Genomic DNA, 12533 nt, shown 5'->3' with positions numbered 1-12533 from the left:
ATCTCCTCACCAAGAGACGGTTGTGCTCCCATTTTGGTGGATGCTCATATTTTTTTACTGTTTTCCAGCAGGTTAATTTGGAATAAACAGAAATCCCTGAAAGACTTGAACTGAAACACAGTAAACATTTTTCCTGTAGGTATAAAATCCTATCACTGTTCATCAACTAGCAGGAGCCCCTTTTACAGCACTTCCTTCTAAAGCCACCTGAAAGGATATAACAAAAAAGAATTCCTCAAAATTCTCCTCGCAGACTTAAGATATGCCCCAAACCAGAAGCCCTGGCCAAGTGTTTAATTTCTCAAATATTTATCCATTTCAAAGTTTTTCTACAAAGAAATCAACTGTAGCTGCAACTAATCTCGTGCTTTCCTGATTCACATTTAAACCTCTGGGGAGGAAAGACAATCCTGGACTGCAGTGCATTTGCTATCTGGATAATAGGGACAACACCACGCTTCTGATTTCCTAAATTTTCCCTAAAAATAACTTTTAGGATTATAATTACTAAAAACTGGAAGAATCAAAAACGAGAAAAGGCAAAAAGGGCTTCAGGAAGAAACAAAATACTAAATCAGCTGAGATTCCAAAACCACTTTCATCGCACTAGGTATTTTGTACCCATTGCTATTGCCACACATAAGCAGGACAACTGCATAATAATTTAAAAGGAGATCAGAAACAATAGATGAACATGGTCCCATGTACACCTTGCTGAGCTTGTCCTTATCATACACTGAAAAATAGCTAAATCCTAAGCGGATCCTGTTACAATTTCCAGGATTGGGCTGGGCCAGTTAACGGCAGATTTCCAATACCAGTAAATTTTATTCAAACGGCTGTGGGGATCAGCAGGTCGAGTTTATTTTAAGAGCTTATCTTAAAACATGTAAACACTATCCACAGAAGAAAAAGATTATTTTCATTTTGAATTACGCTGTAATTGCATTTATCCTAGACAAATACCAACATTACAGAGTGAGGCGCATTTGCTTCGTGTTTTATGCTTTAATCATTGCTGCTAGGAGCAGGGAGGGGATGCAGGGTTTCCCATGTGTGGGGAGATAAAACAGAGTGGCTCTCTGGGAAGTCTTGGTTCACATCAACTGCTCAAAAAACCCTCCAAACTTGAAAATAATAAAAAAAAATGCTGCGGAGGTACTGAGGAAGGGTCCCCACCAGAACACAGAGCCCGAAGCATCAGATCCCTTGAGGTATCTGCCTTAAGGCTGCCAGGGAAGCTGCCTTCCCACATCTTGTAGCCAAATAGATTTGGTTATTATGTTAATAGCAAGTAATTGTTATAAATGATTTTTTTATTTTTATATACACCCAAATACACGCACACATATATAGAGATACGTACATAAATCATAGAAATTATAAAACCTTTGCCACCATAGTCTTCACCTGACTGCAGTTTAAGAGCATAGCCAGGAAGCAGGAGGAGCACAAGTGCTTATTTGGTTACACAAATTCTGTACGGAGGAAGACGAGGGCAAAAGAACTAATCAGACTACGTAACCTAAGGGGACCTAAGAGAAGGGTAGCCCTGGCAAGCGATCACTAACTTCAATTTTGGCTCCTAAATCAGCTAGACTCTTGGAATTCCTCTTCAGGAATGCATCCAAAACCAAAAAAGATCTTATTCTTAGCCTCAAACAAAGCAAACTCGCCTGCCTATTCAGCACAGCAACAGTCAGAAGAGAAAGACACACACTGTAAACATGCCACAACATATATTATTAAAAGCTAGCTCATTTTGTCAAGAAGAAAACTGAGAGCCTATAATACTTGCAAATAGGACAAGGTTTGTAGGGATTTCTGGGCTCATGGTACATTAGGTGTGCATATATATACACACACACACACATATACACACACTGTATTTTTATGAAGGCTAGAAGAAGATAATAGCAAATCCATTTTTGTTCCCCTTCATATTCTGACAGGCAAACTATTTAAGCTGTAAGCAGCCCTGACAATGCAATTAAAGCCTGACCCAATTTCTAGACGCAAACGCGCTGTGTTTACATGGCAGCATTTTTCAGAGCGCAGGGATGTGCAGTCGAGTTTGTCCCCATTTACCCTGCCCCTCGATTCAGCCTGTAGCACTGAAGCCTGAGAAAAATCGGAGGCACTAAAAAACGGTGCTTTTTAAGAAGACGGCCGGGACGCGGGGCAGTAGGTGGCCACACACTGGGCATGGTCCCCTGCTCCTGCCGGGCTTGCGGAGAAGCAAAGCCAACAATCCCATGGGTAGAGCCCAGAAGACCCATCCGTGCTGCCAGCAAACAGGTATCCAGGGAGTTGCAAGGCAGAAAGGCTGGGATTGGATAAACCCCCCAACGCCGCTCGTCATCAGCTTTGTGAACTGAGCATAAATCCCAGCGCGTGTCAGTACGGACCTGCGTAAATGCTATGATGGGGCTACACACAGGGATAAGATGGAGCTCTGCAAAAGATTCACAGATATACAAAGTTAAAAACAAAAAAACACCCCAAAACACACGCATGCATGTATCATGGGGATTTTACTCATTTCACTTTAACATTTTTCTTTCTATATTTTGGGCATCTCTTTCTTTCCCTCAAAGAATCTTTGCAACAATTAAAACCAGACATTACGAACATTATCATTACCACTGTTTATCCGAATCGGGAGCATCCAGAAGACCCTTTCTTCAAGATCAGGGCCCCATTGTGCTAACACTGCATAAACATGTGAGAGAGTTCCTGCTATGGAGAGATTGTAATCTAACTAGAAAAGGTCGATAAACAACATAAAAGCAAAATGTCAAAAAAAAAATCTCCTGTGCAGGATTTTTGTTGTTGTGTTTTAATATATTTTCCTTAGACCATCTGCCACAATCTTCCTTACTGACCCAGGTCCTCCAGATAGCCTGAATCGCTGCTCCTGATGATCCAGTCCTTTAGCACATCCCGTAAAAGAGATTCCCCTTCCACGGGGGCAAAAAGTATCAAACAGCCGTCAAATGGGTAATGAAACGGCTAAGATACCACATGGCTTATTAAATCATATCAGTTGTTACAGTTCACATAAATACATTGTTCAATACTGTCATCTTTATCTAAATTCCAGCTCTGTATTTGCAGCAAAACAACATCTATCCAGCTAGTGGTGACAGAACTCCGGTTTTGTTCGTTCTAACTCCTGCGGATAAAGATGTAGGGGCAGAAGGACCTATGGACACAGCAGGACTAGGAGAACTGAGCTCAGATGAAAGCCAGTGAAGGGTAAGCAGGAAAATGTTTGGAGAAAACAGGCTGGAGAGGGAAGGGAAAAAGCACCGCTGCAACGGATGCTTGTTCCGCTCTTGGCTCTAGCTGCTGGGTTCAGCCTGGGAAGGGTTTATTGAACAGCTGAATCTCTACAAATTTATAAACCATTATCCCAGTGCGAGGCAAAATGTTACACATGTTTCTGCCTGTCTGGATTTTTTTTTCTCTCAGCAAATATTCAGTAGGGTTAGAGTCCCCAGACACATGATGTGCTAGGAGTTAGGAAAAATCCATAGAGCTGGCCTAGGTGCGGGCAGAAGCCATGCAGAGCTGCACTTCCTTCACGGGAGCGCGGGCGAGCACCGCGTGCTGCCCCACCACGGCCGTGTCCTCCTAGGACCCCAGAGCACCTTCACCACCACGAAACGCTGCAAGACCCCCCAGCACCCACGGAACCCGCGCTGCAGGGCACCCGCACACGGGGACGGGTCACCGTGCTTGGGCTGCGCTGCCTTTTCTTCAAAAAGTCACCATGGATTCCCTAACTGAGCACCCCATAAATTTCAGTTCCTTTAAGCCCGTGTCACCAGTAACTTGGCACTTTCAGTAATAAGCTGCTCAGACTCCGCTCTTGCTGATGCTTCTCCACTCCTGGGCATTATGCAGAAAGTGCCAGATCCGCCTTGGGGTAAGAGGAGAAGCTTAAGAGCCCCAAATTCATGTATCCAAGAGCTGTCATGCACTTCTGACCTTCTGAACAGTTTGTGTTAACTCATGTCCTTCTCAAAACTGGTGAGGTGTTTTCTTAGCTTTTTTTTTTTTTTCCTTCCTCCTAGCATAGTATTTGCAGATTATCCCAAAATCCCACTCCTGATGGATGCGCTCTGTCTTCTGATTTCCAGTCTAAATGCACTCCCAATGAAAATGTATGCATTTCTTTTTGTTCTAGAGCCGTCTTTAGTTTTACATAAAAATATTTATGCTCACCCAAGTACTTACCACCCCCTCACGTATTTAGGGGGAGTCATTAAATCCTCTCTCAGAGTTCACTTTATCAGGCTCAACAAGACAGCCAACCTCTCAGTGTCCCCCTGCGAGGCGGACTCAGCTTTTATGTCACTGTCTTATTAGTCCTTTTTGGCACCTGTTCCATTTTATGTTCATCTTGCTCCAACATGGTCTACCGAGTAACTCAGAACATGACCCCTGAGGATTTAGCACCGGTTCCTTGCACATTAGCAGCATTAGCACCTTTGTGTTCCCACCAGAAGGACCTCTTCACCTTACATGCCTCTGGACTATGTTTTTCACAGATGCAAGATACTAGTGACTCAGTTATCCTTTGCTTTTAGTGGCTAAGAGACCCAGCTCTTTCAGTTCTTCCTACATTTTCAGAAGCTCAATCCCGTTAGAACAAAATTCTGATTTGTCCAAAAGTGCCTGATAATGCAACTTTATGCTACTGAATTTCAGTCTGCTTTTTCCACTCCAGTCCTCAAGGTCATCCAGCTCTTCCCGTGTGATATTCTGTTTCTCATCTATAATGATACCACCTCCCAACTTCGTGTCATCAGCAAATTTTATTGCACACTCCTACTTTTGGTGCCAACTTCATTAATGAAAATATTATAGTCTGTTCAAGACCAAGTCCTAAGGTAACTGATACTATCCAGCACATCTTTCAAACACAACCTGATGTCATCTCACTTTGAATGTGCTCCTTCCACGGTTCTCCTACATCATCTCAACTATCTAAAGCAGTAATTTCTCAAGCGATGCTGCAGCAAATGCCATAGTGAAGTCGAGACACACTTGCTTTTTTCAAGTACTCCACAACGCACATGATCCATGGCTGAATGAAAAGCAATATTCTGAGTGAGAAGCAACATCACATTGTCCAAAGAGCTCTGTCAACCTCTTTAGGTTGATATTGGCTGTAACAGTTGCATTAAATGCCATAATGCAAGACAAAGGTCAGTAGGTTTATTTAGTTTGGGTGAGCAGTGAAGAGAATTTCAATTGAAATACACTGGACTCCCAAAAAGAAAACCAGGGCATGCGTGAAGAAAACAAAACAAACAGAGGAGAAAGCAGCTCTGCTTGTTCCTGGAGGCTACAAGAAGGTAGAAGCACTGGTCAGCTCGGGCCACAGGAAGAGCTGACACCACGAGACAGGTCAGCAGGGAGACCTCTCTGCCCAGAGCGGCTCTCAGCCGCAGCCAGAAGAGCGGAGCAGCAGAACAGCCCCCGCGAGGCCGCCCCTCACTGTGCTGGACTTTCAACCAGCAATCCAGTGAGCTGCAACGGCCCAGAAATCTAAAGATTCAGCACAAAAGGATTCTGTTTTAGAAAAATACATACGAGATACTGGGGGATTAGGTTAGTGCAAAGGTGTGCAAACAAGCTACTCGAAGCTGCACGCACATTCAGGAACTGATAAGCAAACTATTTACTTGCTTCCTGTAAAAGGATGAAACGTGTTATGAGAAAAGACAGAAAGTATCTTGTCTAGAAAGCATCTCCTCACTTCAGGGAACCTGTGTCAGGAAATAACAACTTGTATTTTATCTTCACTTTAGAGCAAAACCTGAGCATCTCTAACACTGTTGCCATTTGCATGTTATGTAATTAACAGTTACCTCAGAGTGTTTCCTTGGGACCAAATATCCTTTGCTGCTCCTTGGATTACTACCTCTTCCCAGATGGCCAGTCTCCAGAAAATATACTCGGTGAATCAGGCATTTCTTGGTTAAATCCATTCTGATGGTTCATTAGCAGAATAATTTATCAACTGTTGCAAGAATAGCTGCTACAAAATTGCTTTATATGTAAATCAGGTTCCATCCTACTAGGGTGGACTTAGAACATTTTCAAATGTATTTTAATATGAAAGCTGACATGAAGTGTTAAGTCCATTTGATTATTTTTCTGTTTGTGTTATTAGTAATCAGTTTTTATGGCACTCTTTTTTGTTCCAGTTCGATCAATCAGTTGAATTACTTGACCTCCTGGTGAACTGGACCAAAAAAAGGAAAATTAACTAATGCCTCATTTGATCTTGTGACCATAAAACTCGTGTTTTCATTCCCTCTTTAACCTTTGACCATCTATTTTTCCCTCTAATTTGTGTGTTATGTACCCAATAGTTTTAAATTTGTTTCTTTTATTCCTGGAAAAAGAATCAGCTCTGACAGTTGATCTGCCCTCTGTTCATTTTAACTACTGCTGATTTTATTTTAGATTCTCATTAATTACTACATACTTAAAAACTCTTTTTCATAATCTATCACACGCATTTGACTTACCACATTCTCCTTACACAAACACACAGCAGTTTTCAAAAAAAGCGGCAACTGGAGTAACACAGAAAGCAACTATTTTGCTTTTGTAAGATCTGCTATATTCATACGCTAGTTTCTTACTTTAAAAAGGTCCTTTAGTTTCTATAATTTTACAATAGACTTGGATGTCATTTGCTCTATTGGCTTTATTGCTTTTGAAACAGGTGTTAACACCTGAACACATAAAACATTTTAAAAACACAGACGGAACACAATAGAATATTGTCAATATATGGGAAAAAGAAATAAATGGGTAAATATCATATATAGAGTGAGGACAAGTTTGATATCGTTTGATATCTTCAGCTTCCACTTGTGAACAGGCTAAATTCATGGCTATGGACCGTGCGCACATGCCGGGATCAGCATCAATCCCAGGAGGGTTCCGATCCCTTATCCCGAGGGTTCTCCAGACGCATCCGTGAACCCACGGTGGGAAGAGCACACGGCACCGTCACTCGAGCACGCGGGGACACTAACCCCTGTGGCCTCCCCTCAAGCCGTGTGGGGCACCCGCTGCTCTCACACGGGCACAGGCCTCGAGGCCTCCATCCCCAACGCTGATGGCCACCAAGGGGCAGAGCCCCCGCTCTCCGGGGCCAGCAGCTCCTGCCTTCTCCCAAGCAAACACAAATGTGTATTTTCAGTATCATTCCCCCAGCCTACAGATTTCCTGTTGTTGCAGAGCAACACACTATCTCCTAGAATCTACACCACAGAAACTAAGGGCAGCTTTTACTTTTGACTTGAACTAGTACCAGCTTTCTGTTGACAACGACGCAACCAGGATCATAACCCGATGGCCCAAGTGACATATCAGTGTCACCTTCTGCAAAGTGTCTTCGGAAGGGTACACACGTGGCAGAACAAGAAGGGGCCCGTCCTTGGTTTTCTCCTCCTCCAGGGATACCTAGTACTCCGCTTCATTTTTTAGCGTGCCACGAGCTTAGTCATGACCATGCTCATTAGACACTACTTTTCCAATGCCTTTTTTTTTAAATTGTTCACAGGGTGGCAGCGGGGGTTGTTTCAGGTCACAAGCTTCACCAGAAGCATATGGCAGCAGACCCACCACAGGGGCATCAATACCCCTGCCCAGCACCACAAGAGAGCAAGACACCATCCCATGCAAGCTGCACCACCACACCACCAAAACCGTGTGAAGGAGAAGAGAGGCAGGAAAAACCCAAGAGATAGGGACAGGAAGGGGGAAAAGACAACACAGGGAAAATACATAAATTGAGTGAGAGTGAAAAAGCTCTGACAAAAACCAATTTTTTTGCAGCAGATACAGCCTCTTTTGAAGTACACCGAAGATTTAAAAACAGGGAATGGCCGTGTCAATAGGAGAGGAACAGCAACGCTCTTCGTCCCATTACAGAGGCTGCTCCACTCGTTTCCGTTAGCGGCCTCGGTTCTTTCTGCTGTTGTAATTCCTCTGTGCTGGGCGCCCGCCAGAAGCTAAATATTCTGGCTGTTTAGATAATTACTTATTTATGGTTCTGCTGAGAATTCTTAGTCAAAGCTTTTCTCTGCACTGCAAAACGCTGAGGTATTTGGCGGAGACGTTCTCCGGTACCGCGGCAGACCAGAGCCACCATTTCTGCTCCGCTTTCAGGAGGGTCGGTCCCCTCCTGCTTAATTCATCCGCTAGAGACCATTAACGGTGGCACAAAAAGGCAAGGGGAGCTCTGCGCTACTATTTCTTTCACTTGTAAGAGCCTCCAATGATTTGAGAAGCTGAACGGCTTCAGAAACAAAATTCCGGGTTATCGGGAAAAGTCAAGTCAGGAAAAAAACAATTATGACAACTTTATCCAACAAAGACTGTAAAAATGTCTGTAAAATCTCGTGAGGAATCTGGTAATTCACTGGTAAAATGGCAACTCACTTTGTATCACTGTGAATTTCTCTACTTTATAAAAGCTAATTCTGATCTCAATTTGTCAAAATGCTTTGCTTTTCTGTCCTTTAGTTGGTTTCTTTGTTGGATTATTTGGCCTTTTAAGGAAGGTTTAAAGATCCTCAATGCATTTCTCTACTTGATTCTTCAATATCTGTTCAACGACAAAAAATCTTTAACTCTAAGGCATTTGTTTCCTATAGAATCCACTGAACATTTCCAAAATCAATACTATCGCTGAATTTTGACAATTCCAAAAACTGTGTATATAGTTTGCCGTTTATAAATCTATGCCAACAGCCTCAGCCCACAGTCTCAACAATAAATTTCATGAGCACTTTTAGGATCTATGCTTAACAACACTTTCAGGATTGGCTAATTTTAAGCATTAACTTTACACATGTGCACACACACATGTATTTAAAGGATAAGGGCCTTAAGCTTGTAGCGTTATTTATTTTGAAGTAATTATTGATGTCTCTTGTGGTCAACACCTTCACTCTCAAGCTCTGGAGAGCAGGAGTCTCTGTTTTCACTGCAGTGCAAATCAACCTGCAGCTTTACCACTTTTTTCCAAGGCCTGTCCAACTGCAGCCATTCTTTCCTCTATACTTAGAAGAACAGTGCAAGGGGGATGCTGACATAAAGCTCCTGGTGAGACAAAGTCATGGAGCATGTTATGATTCAGCTTTTCCATGACTGAATCCAACCATGGCCCACACAGCCATGGCAACAACCGGCGATTCCCGGCTTCCTTTTGCACTGCAACAGCCACACACGCACTACAGGGAACCCCGAGGCGGCTGCCATGGATCTCCTGCCGTTCTTGGCAGGGGCTCCACGCTGCTCTCTGCAAGTCCAGCTCCTGCTGCCACGGTCCCCAGCTGCCCCACTTGTAGCTGCTGCAACCCACTCCACTCCCTCCCTTGCCTGTCTTGTCCTCCATGGAGCCATTTTAAAACGAGGGACTGGCAGAAAGCTAAGCAGACAGACAGTTAAATGAGTACTTAGGTGAGCTTAGCCGAGTGGAACCCTAGGGTTACAGTTATATTCATTTCCTTCTTCAGTCGTCTTAAGGAGCGGTTTGGTTACAGGAAGACACCACTGAATGCATCTCAAAGGGGTTCAAAGGAAAAGCCTCACTAAAGCCGTGGGGAAGTTTACAGAACTCTCAAATTCCTTCACTGAATTTCTTCTTCTTCAAGGTGACTTCTCCATCCTCCCCAGCAGCTCCAACCACTGTCTGTTTCTGGACTAGGTCCTTCAGGCAGCCAAGCACATTAAGTACCATCTCCATGGAACTTCCAGCCTGACAGACTTGGTGCCTTCAAAGTTCTTCCCCTAAAAGAAGTCTCTGATGCGTACAAAGAGCTGATGCCACACACACAAGCAGCTTCATCGAAACATAGTATGGTAAAATCACCAAAAAGCAGACGGCACTGAAACACCTGCAGCATTTAATGCACCCTGTATTTCGTATTTCCCTCAAGAAACAATGTAGGCATGACTTAGATGCAAGGATCCTGCTACGGTTCAACCTCTGCCATGCAAAACAAAGCAAAAGAACCAAACAGGAATTTTGGCCTCTTGTGAAACATTTTCTTTTCTTTTTTATAAAAACACTTTAAATATTCAACTTATCACCTCCTATAAACTGCAAAATACTTACAAACAGCTACATTCTCCTATTTTACATTTTTCTCTTTGCACCTACTTTTTTTGTATCGCTCATTCTGGATTTCTACTTTTTTTCTTCTATTTTATTACAGCACTGTGGTATACTAGTTAAAGCCTACCATGTATTTGTATTACCTTGGCAAAGGCTTCAGATTAGAAGAAATAAAATCATGCAATCCTGGCAGTTCTGGAAACAAAACCCGCTCTGGAGCCTTCCTCCCTAGCCCCTTAACACAAACACGCACCTCACTGGTGTTCTGAACCAGCTTTATGAGAAACAAGCAAACAAGCTACTAATTAGTACTTCATAGTCAACACATTTTGTCTTGAAGAGTGTTAAATTGGAACCATGTGAAATGCTGGAAGTTAATCCAAGAAATATTTCTGTTAATGATTTTGCTCTCAAGCAAGCTAGTTGTTTCATCATCTAACAAAAAATAAAACAATGTCTTTTTTTCTTTTTTTTTTTTAATGGAAAACCCAGTATGGCCTTGGCCTTATGCTAAAGGTCTAGGGCTTTGGGTAATTGTTCCTAATCCATTCATTAATTCCTTGTGCACCTTGGGTAAATACCTACATATCAATCTCTAAATGGACTTCTGAAATCCGAGAAGGAAGGAGCAGTGTTATAGACAAACTCCCCCTTCCTCAACAGGCCTTTCTGGCTAAGCCCTCGTATCTTCCCTTTGGAACTCTGATGGACATCACAGATAAATGGAAGAATGGGAAGGAGAACTGAGCACAGCACTACTGCCCGTTTTACCAGCCTCTATCACAGCATAAATATTTGAAAATGGTTGTCATCAATTACTTTTTAAAATCAATGACACCTTGGAATATTTTTTGTCCCACTTAGTCACTTGTTAACTACGTCATCTGTGATGCAAAAAGCATTCTGAAATTATGTTTAAAATAAGTAAAAAATAAGATACAAAGAATGATTTGGTTTCTGACCAAGAAGAAACAAGCTGTTCTTTCAGATCAACCAGTTTGACCACACTTTGTCTAAAACATCAAAGACATAATCAACATAATACAATCTATAAAAGTCTTCGTTTATTACAAAGTTAATGTAAATAAGTTACGATTGCTTTGAGGATGACAAAGAATTTGTCTAGTTTGTCTCTTAAATCTACATTCAAACTCTTTCAAAGTTAATTAAGACATGCGTAATTGCTCAGAAATCTCTAGAATAATAAAACAAATCTGAGAAAAGGCGTATCTTGGTAGAAGAGTGAACACACATCACTGCAAGCAAAAGTTAAGTACCTTTTATGATCCCTGTAACAACTAGCATGACCTTGAGGCTGTGCAATTCTAAATTTCTAATATCATTTGTAGGGTAGGACTACTAGGACAAAAACGCAGTGACATTTCAAATACAGTCTCAGTTTTTTAAAATCTAATGAAGTATAAGCTTAGGTTAATATGGAATGAGTCATGTTTTTAACAGAAGCAGTATTACAGAACTGTATTTCGAACCATGACTAAAACATGTGCAACTAATATGAAATCAGAAGAAATAAGAGTAACAACTTCTTGTTGAGAAAAGGCCAACATCAACTACGAAAACTTTACAATAGAAAGGATCGTGGGCACAGCAAGTATCAGTTTTGGAAAGTTTTAAGTACCAGCCAAAAACTAAAACCTTCTAATTCAACTAATTTGTCCCCAACAGACGCTCTTCATCCTTAACCTATACAAACTTTACTTGTATAAACTGGTTTTTGAGCCTAAACATCAGAGCATTAAAAGATATGGATGCTTTGTGCCAATCTCCTGATCTCAGAGTCACATTTGCTTTGGTTAGTGCTGAAGAGGCTGCGCTACGTTTCACTCCTGAGCTGCCCTTGAGCATCACCAGGGTTGCTCCCTTCATTACGACTTCAAAACAAGCCAGTTCCACCCATGCAAACTCTCTGCCTCCGAGTGTCTCTGGCCCTCGGTCCAGAGACGGGGAGCTGGAAGGCAGCACTGAGGCTGGCAGTGATGCACATATTCCTTATATCCATGCCCACAAACAAAGGAAAGGAAAGCAGCTCTCAGATCCCAAACCGAATTTTCAAAGCTGGCAGTTAGAAATAGTACCCCTTTAACCTGGGAACGGAGCAGAATTATCTAGAGATCCTTGAAATATGAAACTCAGGCTGGCACTTTATGCATGTATTTCTTAATGCTGCAGTTAATGTTCTTATAACAGACTGTGACAACACCACAAACCAAAACTGCAGGAGAAAGGAATAAAAAAAAAGATGATTTGAATCTGATCAAAGCTGGAGCATTAACTCCCAGCCCTCTTTCAGGCTGTGCTTTCCACCTGCTCAACTATTACGAAACCTGAATAAACCATAAAGATAGGCCACAAATCG

General features: G+C 42.2%; 1 protein-coding gene across 3 annotated transcripts in view; it reads right to left on the bottom strand.

Moving 5' to 3' along the window:
• TBL1XR1 (TBL1X/Y related 1) overlaps positions 1-12533 on the bottom strand; it is a 103441-nt gene that overhangs the window by 45026 nt on the left and 45882 nt on the right. The gene's annotated exons all lie outside the window — the stretch shown is intronic.

This window comes from Tinamus guttatus, unplaced genomic scaffold (genome assembly GCF_059628265.1).
Source record: "Tinamus guttatus ecotype Peru unplaced genomic scaffold, ASM5962826v1 Tinamus_guttatus_pri_ptg000198l, whole genome shotgun sequence".
In the NCBI taxonomy this organism is placed as follows: domain Eukaryota; kingdom Metazoa; phylum Chordata; class Aves; order Tinamiformes; family Tinamidae; genus Tinamus; species Tinamus guttatus.
Note: the sequence above shows the minus strand (reverse complement) of the source record. Positions and strands in the feature narration are given on the sequence as shown.